This window comes from Mastigoproctus giganteus, chromosome 6 (assembly GCF_048544385.1).
Source record: "Mastigoproctus giganteus isolate SK-2022 chromosome 6, ASM4854438v1, whole genome shotgun sequence".
NCBI lineage: Eukaryota > Metazoa > Arthropoda > Arachnida > Uropygi > Thelyphonidae > Mastigoproctus > Mastigoproctus giganteus.
Window position 1 is genome coordinate 164700606 of NC_143580.1, and position 18520 is coordinate 164719125.

The 18520-nt window shown below is 37.0% G+C and overlaps 1 protein-coding gene across 3 annotated transcripts in view; it reads left to right on the forward strand.

The window, feature by feature from the left end:
• The window catches only part of Brms1 (breast cancer metastasis-suppressor 1-like protein), a 279251-nt gene that overhangs the window by 42081 nt on the left and 218650 nt on the right, over nt 1–18520 (forward strand). The gene's annotated exons all lie outside the window — the stretch shown is intronic.

Below are 18520 nucleotides of genomic sequence, written 5' to 3' on the forward strand. Positions count from 1 at the left end.
TATTTTTTTATATAAAAGGGACAGGTGAACTGCAAGAAATTGTTTTGAAGTTGAGATGGGCATTTGAAGGACATCAGTAGATCTTAAAGAGAGCCAGGCAAAGTATTTCTGTAACTAACGCAGCTGTACTCTTTGAAAGTGCATTTCCTGCTCCCCATCTAGCTGCTTGCAAATCACATGAAATTTGTTGTTAACGTTAAAAATGTAGTAGTAGTAGTGATGCAAGAAAGCAAGTGTATGAGCTTATGCAGCATCAGCCAAAAAAAAAAAAAAAAAAAAAAAATCACACCTTCTCTCCAAAGGGTAACTCGATTTTTTTTTTTTGCTGGTGCAGCGTAAGCCTCAGGCTTCCTTGCACCATATAGCTAATAATAATAATAATAAAAAAATGCCTGTCCAGTTCCTCCTTAAATTTATTTAACCTGTCAACTTCCACAACGACAGATGGAAGTTTGTTCCAGCAATTAACCACCTGCTGGCTAAAGGCAAATTTCCGCACATCTATTCTACATCTGTCTTTTCTTAATTTGAATTTATGACCTCTTAGGTTCGTAATCTGAACAAGTGGAAGGATCCTATCAGAATTCAGCGTGGTCAACTCATTCAAGGCCTTATATACCTCAATCAGATCACCGCGCAGGTGATCTGGCCTAGTCTCCAGCCACTGCAATTTGCAGAACTTAAGCATCTCTTGGTAAGAGGATCCCTTCATTCCCCCTCACCAATCTTGTTGCCCTTCTCTGTACATGCTCAAGCAAATCTACATCCTTCCTAAAATGAGGCCTCCAGACCTGTACCTAGTACTCAAGGTGTGGCCTGACCATTGCCCTATACAGAGGGACAATCACCTCCTTTTCCCTGCTAGCAAAATTCCTATATATCATTGACAAAACCCCATGACCTGCCCTGGCAGCTTGTCTGCATTGCTCAGAAAACTTCATATCTGACTGCACAATTACTCCCAGGTCTTTTTCATTTTCTACCACCTTAAGTGTAGTACCACACAGTTGGTACGTTTTTCTGGGGTTACTTCTACCCATATGCAGTACTTTGCATTTGTCAAGGTTAAACTTCAGTTGCCACTTCTTAGCCCATCTGCCCAAATTATCTAGATCCTGTTGCAGTAGCACACTGCCATTACTGTCATTAACAACCCTGCCAATCTTTGTATCATCTGCAAACTTCGACATTAAGCCTGATATACCTTCATCAATATCACTGATAAATATACAAAACAACAGTGGACCTAACACCGAACCCTGTGGGACTCCAGTAATAACATTAGTCCACGAAGAGCAGCACCCATTGATTACCACCCTCTGTCTTCTCCCACTTAACCATCCTTTTATCCATTGTAGCAACTTACCCTTAATACCATTCTGCTCCAATTTGTACAATAGTCTTCCATGCGCAACAGTTTCAAAAGCTTTCCTGAAATCCAAATACACATATGATATCAAAATTATTTTTTGCATCCAGTTCCTTTGTAACCACATCATAATATCCTATCAAATTTGTCAGACAAGACTTTCCCTTAACAAACCCATGCTGTGTCTGAATTATTGCTGCAGTCTTGTCTAGATGATCCTGCAATGCATCTTTAACCAGTGACTCCATTATTTTACCCGGAACAGAAGTTAAACTAACTGGTCTGTAATTACTCGTGTCACCCTTCGATCACCCTTTGTGAATTGGGGATACATTTGCACATCTCCAGTCCGTGGGAACCTCCCCTGAGTCCAAGGATGCTCTCATAATTAAGGCTATGGGTTTGCTTAATTGCTTTGCCACCTCCTTTAATATAACTGGATAGATCCCATCCACCCCAGGTGCTTTTCTTATGTTTAACTTCAACAATTTCTCCTCCATTTTGCTTTCAGTTAATGTGCAAATGTCTCTTCTATACATAAGGTTAGGTTCTAAAAGTGATCCAGGAAACTAGATCTGTAATTTCTGAGGCAGTAAAAATTATGGAATTTTTGATTAAGATATTAGAGTGCTGGCTGCCTTGATAGTAATGCTACTATAAGAGAGTCACAAAATGGGTTTGTTAAGGAAAAATGTCTGAACAAAGAAGTAAGGTATGAGATAGTTGTCACAAATTAACTGGATTACAAAAAATATATGTACAGGCACTCCCCAACTTACATAATACTCGACCTACGCAAATCGGACTTTACATAAGTTTTTGCTGGCCAATGCAAATTGAAAAAAAAAAAAAAAAAAAAAAAATGGAAACATATTTTTCATATCGTAGCAATAAATGGAGGTATTGTGAAAATATCATAATGCAAACCCAATAACACATTTATTTTTTATTATTTTTGTAGTAATTTGTTCCAAGACCTCAGACAGTTATCATATGTTTTGTTATAGAAATCAATTTTGAATGCCTCTGTGATATTTTTCTAAAGCACATTTATGGAGGTCACAACCATAAAACAATTTGCACTTTCAAGTTTATTGGGCTTTTCTGTTAATGCAATCTAATATAAAAGTGTATTAAACTTGATTGTATTGCATTTGCAATAATATTGATAACTGGAATTGTGTTGGATTTTACGTTATTATGGTGAAATGTGTTTCTCCTTCACTGAAATCTTTAATCATATAAAAAACAAATTAAATTTTCAGAATCTTCTCTTCATTTCTATTTACTCATTACAATGATGAAGGGAAAACGACCAACGGAAAGTGCAAATGGTGGCAGTGCTAGGAAATCGAACAAAATCGATTTAGAAATGAAGATGAAAATGATTAAGAAGTACGAAACAGGAAAAAGTTTATCTATTGCATGGGAATTAGGTCTCACTGCTTCAACAGTGAATAGTATTTTAAAGGACTGTGTGTGTGTGTGTGTGTATATATATATATATAAAAGAACGTGTTAAAGGATCAACGCATTTAAGATCAACAGTGTTCAGGTGCTATATCGAAGATGGAAAAGTTATTAATAATATGGATGGAAAATCAGATTCAGAAGCGAGTGCCCTCGAGTCTTAACGGCCATTAAATGGCAAACTTAATGGCAAGAAGTATTTATGAAGATATTAAGGATAAGTACAGCGAACCCCAAGCTAAATTCGTGACAAGCAATGGGTGGTTTAATAGGTTCAAGCATTGTGCTGGTTTCTGCATTAAAGTAAAATTTTTGTAATTGCACACTTTTATAATTTTGTACACTTTTTTAATTTTCCTATGCATGAGATAAAAAAATTTAATAAATAATTTTATTTACATGTTCGTTAAATATTTCTTTTTTGCTTCAATTAAATTCAGCATGCATAATTGCAAGTTCTGCCATAAGCATTTAGGGAAAATCAGACTTACATAAAATTCAACTTACGTAGAGTTTCGCGGAATGCAACCCTTACATAAGTCAGGGAGTGACTGTGCATATAATTTACTTAGATTTTAGAAAGGCTTTTTGAAACAATCCCACATGAATATCTTGCATAAGATGGAGAAATTTGGCATGGGATAAATTGTTAGAATGGATAAGTGAATGGTTAACTGATATTGGACAAAGTGATTATAAATGGGTAATGCTCAAAATGGACCAGTGTTATTAGTGGTGTTGCTCAGGTTTCTGCACTAGTTCTTTTATTTATTATTCTGATTTTCAATAATGATGTTGATGACGTTATTACAGGTTTCATAAAAAATTTTGCTGATGATATTAAGGTAGGCAGGATTATTAATAATGAGAGCCAGAGTGTGCTGCCACAGTAAGACAAAATATTATACAACTAATCTAAAAAATAGTAATCAAGTGTTAATGTTAATAAAGGCAAGTTCTGGGTCATATCAATTTAGGGATGTGGTAGCACACTTGACACTGTTAGAGTAGTTATAACACAGTTTGACAGGAAGTTCTCTCAACAGTGTAGTATGGCTGCTAGGACAATAAATGCGATATTGTCAGTAATATACAGACATTTTCCAGCTGAAATAAGCAGTAATTATAAAGTACAAATCAGTGATATCACATCATGAATATGTATGCCAGTCTGGAAACCTCATTTAAAGAAGAAATACTCTTTGAAAGAGTACGGTAAGAAGACTAGTTATGGATGTAAAGAAATACTCATACAGAAATCGATTCCAGTTTTATAGGCTGCAGAGTTCAGACCATAGCCATCTGATGGGAATCTGGTAGAGATGTTTAAGGCCTTAAAAACTGTTGAGTAAACAGTTTTTAGTATTAGTAGTAGTAGCAAACAATGCAAGAAAGCAAGCTTATATGGCATCAGCCAGAAAAAAAACAAAAAAACCCACACTTCTCATGTCACTTTTACATTCACTGTAATAGTTTATCTAGTTCTTCCTTGAATTTATTCAAACTACCCACTGCTTCAACACCTGTTCCAGCAACCAACTACCTGCTGACTGGAGGCAAACTTCTGTTTGTTATTCCTGCAACCATCCTTCCTCAACTCGACTTTATGCCCCCTTCATTTGTGTAGTCTGATTGAGCATTCAGCTTACCCATTCCATTCAAAGCTTTAAAACACCCCTAAATCAGATCTCCTAGGTGGATAGGATCCAGACACTGCATTTTGCAGAACTGAAGCCTTTTCTGGTAAGAGCACCCTTTTGTTCCTCGCACTAATCACATTGCTGTTACTTGCACTCAATCCAACAGACAACATCCTTCCTGAAATGAGGATTTTATATGTATGAACAGCAATACCTCGCACAGTGCTGTTCATGCATTGGGAAAAAACTACTGCACTGACTGAATCAGAACTAAATGGGGAATAGTTTCAATGAGGAAAATAATGATATTAGCATTAGTTGAGGCATATGATGCAAGAAAGTAAGCTTATGCAGCATCAGTCAAAAAAAAAAAAAAAAAATCCTCCCATTTCACCCCTCCATTCGTTCCAAATGCCTGTCCAGCTCAGCCTTAAATTTATTTAGGCTATTAGTTTCCACAACAAAAGATAGAAGCCTGTTCCACCAATCAACTACCCATGGGCTAAAGGCAAATTTCCGCACATCTATTCTACAACTATCTTTCCTCAATTTGACACTGTGCTCCCTCAGGTTTTTAGTCTGAGCAAGAGGAAGAATCCCATCAGCATTCGGTTTGCTCAGCCATTCAAGGCCTTATACACCTCAATCAGATCACCTTGCAGGTGCCTACTCTCCAGGCACTGCAATTTACAGAACTTAAGCCTTTCTTGGTAAGAACACCCTTTGTTCCCCTCGGCAATCTTGTTGCTTTTCTTTATATTCATTCTAGCAACTCTACATTCTTCCTAAAATGAAGCCTCCAGATCAGTTCACAGTACTCTGGGTGTGGCCTGACCATTGCCTTGTATAACGGGATAATCACCTCCCTGTCCCTGCTAGCAGAATTCCTATATATCATTGACAAGACTCCATGACCTGTCCTGGCAGCCCGTCTGCACTGCTCAGCAAACTTCATATTTGACTGCACAATTACACCCAGGTCTTTTCCACTTTCCGGTTGAGTGTAGTACCACACAGTTGGCATGTTTTTCTTCGGTTATTGCTACCCATATGCAGTACTTTGCATTTGTTAATGTTAAACTTCAGTTGCCACTTCTCAGCCCATTTTTCCAACTTATCTAGATACAGTTGGAGTAGCATACTGTCTTTACTGTCAGTATGTGTTTCCTATTATTAAACCTGTCTTAATTTATTCTGTCTCCGTTTCGCTCTGTGTCAACAGTAATTCGATATTAATAATGAATCCAGAGCGCACAGGCCTCTTTAATCATGTCTTTACTGTCGTTAACAACCCTGCCAACCTTTGTATCATCTGTAAACTTGGACATTAAATCTGATATACCTTCATCAATATCATTGATAAATACTGAAAACAACAATGGGCCCAACACCGAACCCTGGGGAACTCCACTAATAACATTTGTCCACGAAGAGCAGTGTCCATTGATTACCACTCTCTGTCATCTCCCATTCAACCATCCCTTTATGCATTGTAGCAACTTACCCTTAATGCCATATCTCTCCAATTTGTACAGCCGTCTTCCATGTGCAACAGTATCAAAAGCTTTCCTGAAATCCAAGTATATGATATCAAAATTAGTTTTGGCTTTCAGTTCCTTTGTGACCACATAGTATCCTATCACATTGGTCAGAAAAGACCTCCCTTTAACAAACCCATGCTGAATGTTAACTATTACTGCAATCTTGTCTAGATGATCTTCCAATGCTTCTTTAACCAGTGATTCTTTTATTTTCCCCAGAACACTAGTTAAACTAACAGGTTTGTAGTTACTTGTTACCTTTTGAAACCCCTTTGTGATTGGTGATACATTTGCACACCTCCAGTCCATGGGGACCTTCCCTGAATCCAAGGAAGCTCTCATAATTATGGCTAATGGTTTGCTAACTTCCTTTGCTGCTTCCTTTAATACTCCCCTCATTGAATAACTCCTCATGTGTGAATGTAGATGCAAAATACTCATTGAGTTTATCAGCTACCTGAGCATGATCATCAATAGTCAACCCATCTATGTTAAGTGGTCCAATCTGATTCATCCCTTTTCTTCTAGAGTTCACATAAGTAAACAACTCTTTGCTGTTTTTCTTTGCATCCTTTGCCAAAGATTTCTTGTAATCTGACTTCGTCTGCCTAACCTCCTTTGTGACTTGATTACAGACTAGTTTATACCTGCCATAGGCTTCTGTGTCACCTGATACTTTATATGCATCCCATACATTCTTCTTCTCTGCCCGAGCCTCATTAATTCATCTGAACATCCATTCAGGCCTAAACCTTGAACAGTATTTCTTAATTGGAATGAAAAGCCTAGTAGCCTCTAAAATTAAGTCCCTCAAGGCTTCCCATTTAGAATTCAACGTTGGTAACATCATCAGTTGATCCGACTGTACAGAATTTAAAAACTGTGGACACCTTTACGAAAGCAAAGCTTGTCACTTTAGTCTTGATGGTAGTTACATCTTTAAGTAATTCCCACATCAGTACATTGTGAACACTATCGTCCAGTGGTTCCTTTATCTGCAAATCCTTAATGCATGAATAATCACTGCTGATAATCAGACCAAGAGTATTACTCCCCATGGTTGCCTCTCGAACATGTTGCTGTAGAAAACAGTCATCCAATAAATCCACAAAGGTCTTGCTAGTGTGTGAGTGACCAACCCACAAGTTCCAGTCAATATCTGGAAAGTTAAAATCCCCCATTATAAGACATTCTGATTTACCGGCCCACTCTATTTCTCTGCACAATTGCTCGTTATACTATTCAGATTCATTAGGCCTATAACACACTCTCAATTTTCCTTTGCCAGTGCTTATTTCACACTAGATTCAACACTGCATTGTCCACCAAAATCAATTGGATGCACTTCCTTAAATTTTGTGTTTCTTTACTAACAGCATAACCCCTCCTCTCTTCCTGTCCTGTCTATCCTTCCTGTACGCATTGTACTCCCCAAATTCCAATCTGCACTGCTTATATCTGTGTGACACCACGTCTCTGATATCCCAACAATATCTGCCTTTGATGTCTTGACTAGCACTTCAAGCTCATAAAATTTATTAACTATACTCCTAGCATTGGCGTATATGTAAGTATACATGCACCTGTTCCTACTCTTAGTTAACCTAACACAGCCCATGCATTTACTTGTTCCACTATGACTCCCAGCATTCCTGGAAATCTCCATTACTTTGCTATTGCAGTCCTGACTAATTATTACTCTTACCTTGCAGTCCTGGAAATCTTCATTACCTTGCTATATTGGGTATCATAAGGATTTTTTTATAGTAGAAATAATTATGCATGATTAGTTAGAAAAATAATAAATACAAGAGTAATGAGGTAGACTAATTACAAAATTAATTGATAAACTTTATTTTGAAAAAGGAAAACAATGACAATTTTATTTTGAAAAAATGAAAGCTAGAAAATTTTACGGATTAAAGAAAAATCTATCTAATCTAAGTTGCCTGATTCCCAAGGAATGAACACAAACACATCATCCATGTAGTGACACCAAAAGGCAATGGGATCTGGCAAACCCGCAAATTCGTGACTCTCTAGTTCCTCCATTGCGCATTTAATCTTTATAGCTCAGGTAGGCAGCATCTCAGATTTGCCATCGGTGCCCTAGATAGGTTTCACCTACAGGATCATGCACAGTAATGACTTGACCGCCTTTATCTCATTCTACCTGAACCTATCGCAACAGATTTTTATTCTTAAAGGCTCATGGGATAAAGTGCTTACAACTCCCAGGCAGAAAGTTGCGTTCCCTTGTTTTGAAGGTTAAAACATCAGTCCCCCCCCCGCTGCAGAGTGGATTAATCTACCATATTTCTTGCCATACTGCACTGGCTGCTATGTTGGGGAAACTGACAGGAGACTCAGTAATCGTGTCTCTGAACATGAGAAAGCTATCTGTTTAGCAGACGTGCAGCACTCAGCTATTGCCGAGCACTTCTGGCCAATTCAGCACGACATTGATCCACACTGCAACGTCATGATTATTGACTGGTCTCGCCACTACTCACACCAGGTCTGGTTGGAATCACTGTACATCTCTTGCTGTAGTGGTTCCTTTAACCAGAACAGAGGATGTCGCGTCCATCCCATCAGTTAGCCGACCATCCTCCTGGCTGACAAACGTTGGCATTTACAATGTTCCCAGGCATTACAGCTACAACTGCAAGCATTCCCTTCAAACAGCTAATTGTTACCTGCACCTGTAGCACGCAGTTCACCACACGTGACCACCATGGCATGCACATGACGTTCTGTATTTTTGTAATAATGGTCACAACTGATGAAGGACGTGCCCTGTCCCGAAAGCTATGTATTATTATTTTTGCCTGTGTTTTTCTTTATAGTACAGCAACTCTCGAATAAGGGTTGCGTTCCGCAGAACGCTGTGTAAGTTGGATTTTACGTAAGTCTGAATTTCCCTCATGCTTTTGCAGCACTCGCAACTGTGCTTGCTGAATTGATTGAATCAAAAAAGAAATGTTCGACAAACATGTAAATAGAATTATATATTGTATTTATTAAATTTTTTATCTTATGCACAGGAAAAATTACAAAAGCGTGTAATTTTAAAAAAAATTGCAAAATTATAAAATTACAAAAAAGAAGACAGGCACAAAGTCAGCAAGTTTTACCTCTCGAGCACTGTTGCCAGAAGTGATATCTTCAGCTGATAAGTACGCTGCTGCGGGAGATTTAGAATGGGGTCGGCCACTCAACCTTATGAAAGAACATATTAATGGATGATTGGATGGTGGCTTTTTTCTTTTCATCATAGATTTCTTTGTAGCAAAAAAGCATATCATTCACCTCTCTGTTAACTTTTAAGAATTGTTCGCTGTCAGGATCCATCTTCTCAAACCTCTCTATTTGGCAATGCAATTTCACAAAATGCCATTGCCATATCTCTCTCTCTCTCTGGTGATAAAGTGTCTTGGCTCCTCATTTGGTTCATCTTGAGCTTCGTCAGCATTTTCTTCTTTCACTATCACTGCCTACAAGTCAATAAATTCTTTGTTAGATAATTCCTTCTCTTCTTCCTCTATTAACTCCTCCACGCCTTTGGCAACAACCTTCAACTGAAGTAGCTCTGAAACCTTTACAATCTTATCTGTAACCTCTTCATATGATTCGTCTTTTTCAAATCCTATGAAGCCTTTTATGTGCTGCGGGCATATTTTCTTCCATGCGCCATTTAAACAACTTTTAGTAATTTCAACCCAGCCTTATTAATGTTTAAGATGGTGTGTTAAATATTGTAAGATTTCCAAAAGTCTCTTAACATAAAATTTTTCATAATATTGTATGATTTCCAAAAGTCTCTTAACATAAAATTTTTCTCATTATCTACTGCAGACAATGCCTGAGCAAATGTGCATAAATATGGTTTTAAATTCGAAATAACACCCTGATCCATAGGTTGGATGAGTGAAGTTGTGTTTGGCAGTAGAAATATGACTCTCACATTCAAACTGAAATCATCTGGATGCGTAGGATGTCCAGGAGCATTATCTAATAGACGCAAAATCTTGAAAGGAACGTCGTTGCCTTTACAATATTTTTAAAACTCTGGAATGAAGCAGTATTTAAACCAATCCTCAAAGAGAGATATTGTTATCCATGCTCTCTGGTTTGATTGGAAATGCACGGGTAGGGTGGCTTTATTGATGCCCTTAAATGCATTAGCCCCAAGCAAGAGCGTGGCCCTATCTTTTGATGTCTTGAAACCTGGCATTGTATTTTCTTCTTTGGCAATGTATGTTCGATCTGGCATTTTTTTCCAATTCAGAGCAGTCTCATCAATGTTAAAAATTCACTGTGTTGAATAGCCAGCCGCCATCATCAATAATTTTTTCCAATGCATCACAAAATTTCTCTGCAGCTGCAGAATCATTACTGGTAACTTCACCGCATACTTTAGCGTTGTGGAAACCAGCACGATGCTTGACCCTATTAAACCACCCGTTGCTGGCCACAAACTTGGGTTGGGATTTGCCGTACTTATCCTTTTTTTTTTTTTTTTTTATAAATACTTGTTGCTTTTGCTTGAATGGTCATTAGACTCAGGGGCACTCTTCTGAATCTGATTTTCGATCCATATTATTAACAGCTGTTCCATCTTTGATATAGCACCTGGACACTGTTTTGTGATCACTGTTGATCTTAAATGCGTTGATCCTTTGACATGCTCTTTTTTACATCACTGTCCTTTAAAATAGTATTCACTGTTGAAGCAGCGAGATCTAATTCCCTTGCTTGCCATAGATGACAAACTTTTTCCTACTTTGTACTTCTTAATCATTTTCATTCCTAAATCAATTTTGTTTCGTTTCCTGCCACTACCACCACTTGCACTTTCCGTTGGTCGCTTTCCTTTCATCATTGTAATACGTAAGTAGGAATGAATATATGATTGAAGATTTCAGTGAAGGGGAACGAGTTTAATACCTGTTTATAATTAGATGCACTAACAGAACAGCCCAATAAACTGGAAAGTGCAAATTGTTTTTATTGTTTTTTGGTTATTACCTCCTTTATGATATTTTTCAAGCTTTTGAAAAATATCATAAAGGCTTTCAAAATGGATTCTTAATACAGGAACATATGATAATGATGAAAGGGTAGTGCAAGTTCCGTTATAAATATGACCTTTTAGAGAGATAAATAGCTTAGTAATATAGTGAAATTTTTAACTTCCATGGACTTGGAACGAATTACAAAAAAAAAAAAAAAAAAACACAATGTGTTATACTGTTCACATTACAGTATTTTCACTATACCTCCATTTATTCCTACGGGATGCAAAATATGTTTTCACAATAAATATTGTGGAAATAATATATAAGTATAAAGCCTTGAATGGTTTGAGCATGCTCAATGCTGATGGGAGTCCTCCTCTTGCTCAGAATTATCACCTGAGAGGGCATAAATTCAAATTGCAGAAAGACAGATGTAGGATAGATGTGAGGAAGTTTGCCTTTAGCCAGCGGGTAGTTGGTTGGTGGAACAGACTTCCATCCTTTGTTGTGGAAGTTGATAGCTTAAATAAATTTTAAGGCTGAGCTGGACAGGTATTTGGAACGAACGGAGGGGTGAAATGGTAGCGTGTTTTTTTTTTTTTTTTTTTTTTTTGCATCATATGCCTCTACTAATGCTAATAAGTTTGCACCGGCCGGCAAAAACTTACATAAAGTCAAATTTCCGTAAGTCGAGTATTACATAAGTTGAGAAATTCCTGTATAGTCATTAAACGTATTTTTACCCACAACCTGTTATTTTCTTTCCGTTTTTGCTCTGTGACACAGTATCATTACATTCCTTTTTTAAATTTATGGTTTTGAGGTTCTTTTGTTCATTTTCACAACAACATTCTATCCTTGTGTATTGCTTTATTTCTAAGCCAACAGGCTCCGACTTTGTCGCTGGCCATGAATATTACATTTTATAACCTTTTTATGTGTATCTGTTCTGTTTCCATTTGTGTTGGGAAAATTTGTCACAAAGTTTAACAAAACAAAAAAATTCAGCCAATCACAGAGATGTTAATTTTGCTTTATTGGTAGTTCTGCAGCTGTTATTTACAATTCTGTGATTCTGCATTGTCAAGTGTAGTGATTCTACATTTTCAAGTTTCGCAGAGCACGCAAAATATTTGCCCATTACCATCATTCTTTTTTAACTTGTGCCAGAACGGCTGCAAATGTAAATTTATTATTTCCGTTTTCATTAGTTTGCATGAAAGACCATTCACAAATTATGAATGTTCCATGACGTTGGTGATCTCAAATGTATAGTTTGTGATACTAACATATGTTGCTCATTGCTGTAGATTTATTTTATTTCTATTATTATTTTTTACTATTCGTTGCATTTTTTTTTACAATTTAACAAAACTGTTTGTAATTTTATTACTCTGATGTCAGTAATTTTTTTTTATTGAAAATTTGTTGCGGGATTGTTTACAGATCAGAGAAAGATATGATGTGAATTTGCCCCAATCACTCAGAACTCTTCAACCGCCTTTCTTTGAAACTTTCACGATCCATGGTTCAAAAATGCTAAATATAACAACTGACTCTGCAAATTAGATGGTGATTATTTAAAATGGTTTTTTAAATATTGTAAATGCACGGTGACAGCCAAGTTACAAGCAAATGCCAAGGTATATTTAATGTTTTGTCCTCGTATCTGGAAACAAAAGGTCTGTCTTGGAGGAACTGTGTTGGCATCTGTACTGATTGGTGCCCCATCGATGTGCTCCTTATCTCTTGTGTAAAAAAAAAAGAAAATTCTGACGTCACAATACACTGCTTTCTTCACAGAGGAGTTCCGGGAGTCAAAAACTATTGGAGATGAAATAAAAAAGTTCTGGATGCTACAAAAATGGTTAACTTTACTTTATTAAACAAAGACCAGTTCACTTGAGAATGTTTGAAAAACTGTGTGAAAACGTGGACAAAGAGCACATAAATCTACTACATACTTGTGACTTAGCAAGTGGTGACATAGCAGAGGAAGAGTTCTCAACAGGGTGTTTGAGCTGAAAGGTGAATTGCAGGAGTACTTTCAAGAAAATAGTAGGCCAGATTTTGCTGAGTGCTTTAAAGATGAAGAATGGCTGCAGAAAGTAGCCTACTTAACAGACATTTTTCACCACATGGACTAGTTGAATAAGTCTCTGCAATGCCCCGGAGAATATGTTTTGATTTCAAGTGACAAGATTCCTGGATTTAAAAGGAAACTGGATCTTTGGAAAAATTATGAAATGTTTCCACTGCTGCTTGGGCTTGAGATTGAGGGAGGATATCAGCAAGTCTCAGGTCTTATTGCAAACCACCTGGAAGGACTGCAGAACAAAATTGAACAGTATTTTTCTATCCCTTTCAACATATTTTCTATCCCTTTCACACATATCCCTTTCAACACAAGTTGAAAGGGATGGAAAAATACTGACTGGGTGAGGGACCCTTTCTCTGAGTCTTGTGCTCAGCCCGAGAACTTGACTTTGAGAGAAGAGGAAGAACTTTGTGAGCTGCAGTCTGATCGTACACTCAAGATGAGATTTACTGATTTGAGCCTAGACAAGTTCTGGATTTCTTTGAAAGAAGAATATCCTACCATTCATAGGAAAGCAATGAACATTTTGCTGCAGTTTTCAACTACTTACATGTGTGAGCAAGCTTTTTCTTTTTTAACACAAGCATCAAGAGCAAGGATGGAAATCGTCTCATTTCAGTTTAAGATGAAATCTGTGTGTTCTTATCTCAAGTTTCACCCAGAATTGAGTATTTGTGCAGCAGAAAACAAGCAAAGATTTCCCATTAAAGAGGTAAATTTCATTCTTTATTTTTAGTTTTAAAAATATACTTTTTATACATATATAGGCCTTATAAGCCTATATTTTTATATATAGGCCAATATTTTTATGCAATATAGGCCTAAATCAAGTAGGAAATTATAATAAAGGAAAATTGAAGTTTCCTCTGCCTACCTACTGGCTTGCATTAGAGTTAATATCCTTTGTGGAGAGGGGGAACCACACAAAAAGAGTAGGCTAATAAGTTTGCCAAAATAAACAGATTCACAGAAAAATATTATATTATTTATTATATTATAATATAATATATAATATTAGAAAAATATTATATCTAATATTATTATTGGATTATTATATCTACAACTTACTGATCACATTAATGTACCGTGAGCTGTAGATATAATAATTTTTATGCAAGGGTTCCCTGAGACCTGAAAATTATTTCTCAACCTTTTTACCCCGGTTCTTCCGGGATCAAGAGGTTGAGAAAGTCTGCCATAGATTATCTGTATATTGTTCCCAACCAGATGCCATCCTTCATGGCTGCAGTGTATTCATTTCTGAATGGGCTCTTGTAATAGTATATAATTACTCTGTCATAAGGCTAGAATCGTACAATATTGGTTTCAGAACGTAATGGTGAATTCAAACTGCTGTGGTGATCTCACTAGTTACCAGATCTTATTCCAGTTTTAAACAACTTTGGGAAGCATTCCAGTGTAGACCAGAATTCCTATGATGTGCTTTCAACACCTTTTTGAGTCCATGCAACAATGAATCCAGACTGTTCTGAGAGCTAAAAGGTAACTTACTTGCTACTAGGTAGATGTACCTAATAAAGTGGCTGCTCGGCATATATTGATGTAATTGATTGTAAAGTACAGTTGTTGAATAACTGATTAAAAAATTGTGACATTTATTTCTTCACATAGTTGGCGAGGTATGGACAGTTCTTTGTCTTTTAAAGTTAATAAAATAACTGACATAGCTTGCTTTTATTGCATATCGTTGCATTTACTGTTAACTTAAAGATAAGAAACAAAAAAAAAAAAAAACAAAAAACAGCTGGGCTTCAGTTATGCGTGAGGTGTCAACTATAATTCATGAATGTTTTCTTTTGCGAGGTTCTGTGGGTATACAGGGTAATTCAAAATTATTGTCGTGGTTTCCGTGGCCTATAATTTTCAAACCAGAAACAACAAAATAAAACTGCTTACGGAATATGAAAGTGTAACTCAAAAAGTTTTATTACCTATAGAATTAATACTGCAGAATGCTAAACAACTTCAACATGCACATCTTTCGTGGCACATAAGAAGTCCAAGCAATGTTCAATTGCCCTCCAAGTGTTCTCCAGCATTTGCGATGTAACTGTTTCGATTGCAGCAACAATTTTGGGCTTCACTTCATCAAGGGAGGTCACAATGTCCTTCACATATCCCTACAGGAAGAAATCAAGCAGTGTAAGATCGGGTGAGCTTGGAGGCCACGGAATCGGTCCACCACGCCCAACCCAGCGCTGAGGAAAATGCATGTCAAGAAATTCTCGGACAATAAGACCCCAATGTAGGGGTGCACAATCTTGCTGGAACACCACATTTGGCTGATGATTTTCCAACTGGGGTAACAGATACAGCTGTAGCATGTCCAGATAGATCACCGCTGTCACTGTTTTTTCTGCAAAGAAAAAGGGCCCCAAAACTTCCGAACATGACAAACCTTTGGACTATCTCTTTCGAATTCTCGAATGGCGTGATGGGTTTCTGATCTCCATATTCTACAGTTATGACGATTTATCCTGCCTGATACGTAAAACGTTGCTTCATCACTAAATCTCCATCTCCGAAAGTAATTTTCATCAGCTTCGACTTTTGACAAAATGTCTTGGGCAAATTGGAAACTGTGTGGTTTATTGTTTGGCTTTAAAGCCTGTACAATCTGCAGTTGATAGGCCTGGAGGTAAAGGCGGTTATGAATAACCCTCCAGTTGTTTGTGGTATACCTAACTGCAAAGAAGCTTGTCTAGTTGATTTTTGTGGGCCTCGAGAAAATGCTTCGTGGATTCGATCAACAACTTCCTGTGAAGTGCTCAGTTTCCCCACTCCTTTTCAGTGCAGAACACTACCAGTCTCTCGAAAGTGCTTTAACCAATGTTGGATAGCATTATCTAAAGGTGGATATTTTCCATACTGCGTTCTGTAAGGACGTTGCGTTGTATTGTTTCGAAAAACCAAAGTACGCACATTGCCTTCTCTTGAACAGTTGCCATTTTGAAGTAATGCCGTCAATATCTCCCAGACATCAATGCGCTGAGTACAGCATTGCGAAATAAAACTTTTTGATTTACTTTCACATTCCGTAAGCAGTTTTTTGTTGTTGTTTCCGGTTTGAAAATTATAGGCCACGGAAACCCCGACAATAATTTAGAATCACCCTGTATAATTAATATTGTGGAGTTTTATAAATTATATATGCTGGAAAAGTGTAGTGGTATTACTATTATGGTGAAACTTGATATACTGTTGGTGTCAGGTGACAACTTTAATACCCATGTTATAAGTGAAGTGCTTTATAGTTGAAAAAGTTTTTTATTATTTTTCCCAGTTTTTTTTTTACAAAATATGCTTTACATAGTAAATAAATACTTTATATACCAATGTTTTATAAGTATACAGACTAAAAGACAAAGTATTAAAGGTTATATCATTTCATTTACATTCTACTAATACACAATGCTGTTATGGACTTACATTTTACGCATCCCCCCCCCCATGTCACTGGCCTTCTGTGTGTTAATTGCCTTACCACTGTTCACAGAAGCTGCAGTTTCTTCCTTGCTCATGTGCAGCTATAGCTTCCGCATCCATCTCAATCCAAACAGCCAGCTCATTGCTCCAAGACTGCCACCAAGTACATTGCAAGCAGCCGTTGCTTCTTTTTCTGAAAATACTGCTAATTCAAGGTTATTATGATCTCGTCTTTACCAGCAGTTTTCAGTTGCTGTTGCACTTGCCTTTTTCCCATGCTAATCCAATATTGTATGGAACATCTTTCAGTGTTAATGTTTTCAGAAATTTTAGACCTTGAATTTCTGAGTTCACAACACCAGCAAGTAGCTCACTGCAATAGTAGCCCCTGAAGGCTCGAATAATGTCCTGAATCCATGGGCTGAATTAGTGCAGTCGTGTTCCTCGGCAGAAACGTGACTCTGACCTTACAATCTTTCGATTTCAGGATATCAGCTGAAGAATGTGCTTAGCAGTTATCCAACAGTAACAGAGCTGTTTTTTCAAATTTCTTGAAAAGCAGGTGGCATCTCACTGATGGTACAAACTCACTTTAAAACCATGGAGCAAGGATATCACACATCATCCAAGCATTAGAGCTATTTTTATAAATCACAGGCAGAGATTTCATGTTGTTGTGCTTAAAACACGGGACTTCGACTTTTACCGATGGCTTTACCTTGTGATTTCTAGTCTTGTTTGTGCACAATAATTCTCTCCTAGTTTCATTTGTTAGTATAGTGCTGCCTTGTCACAGTTGTACAACTGTTCATCTGTGAATTCACCATCTTGAATTGCATTATGCAGAAATTCAGGAAATGCTCCTGCTGCAGAAATTCAGGAAATGCTCTTGCTGCTATAATGTCACCAAATGCAGATTCGTGTACAAGGCTAAACTGGGATATCCCATGATAAATTTTCTATTTCCAAAGCTACCCTTCAGAAGGCTCTGAATGTGTCATCTCCAACAAGTAGTTTATGAAGTTTAAGTACCTGTGCTTTAAAATTATCCCATTTATCTGTACTCCTTCACTATGCTTCTGTACAAACCATTTGTATAAGTATTGGTCCACACCACTGTTTTCACAAAGTCAGGTTTTCTTTATTTGGAGGCCTACTTCATCTTCCAGAGTTATGAATGAAAGCCAATTTTCTTCCTCTTTCAAGCAACCGCAGATAGTTCTTTCTTGAATTCCACACTCATGAAATATAATGCATTTTGTTTTGCCACTCTTAACTCTTTCAGTAATTAATTTTTCTTCAACTGTATAAATTTTTTCTTTTGGTGGCCATTACTTCATTTCTACTGATTTACTAATTTTTCAGTGTAATTATTTCTGATGCCCTAGAATTTACTGTGTTTTGAAAAAACTAAATCAAAACCAAAATGTCTGGCCAGTCTATCATAGTATCGAAGTAAAGTCACATGATTTCTCCATAAATTACTAGTCAGTGCAGGTATATTTTTGCCTAGTTTAGCCCTTAGCAGTTTTTACTATCCTAAGCATAACTTCTAGTTGAAGGAAGGATTTCATGTGCTGTTTACAAAAATTTACATTTGTAATTCATGTAATGACAAACGGTTACCGTATTCCCCTTCAGAGGTAGCTGTTTTGTCATTAGTGTTCCATTGATATACTCTTTTATTGCATCTCTAGCTGAGGCTGCATTGTATCCAGGTATCATTGTAAGGGGCTATGACAACCAGGTTTTTGAGTGTTTTTTTTTTAGATAGACCTAGAAACACTTATAAATATGGTTAAGGGGGCATACTCCCCCCCCAAATATACCCCTAAGCTGAGGTGAGAAACTGGTTCTATAGTAATTAGTGTGTGATGTCCTGTTTTCAAAAATTGTGCAAACAAATACTGTTACCCCTCTTGAAAATACATTAA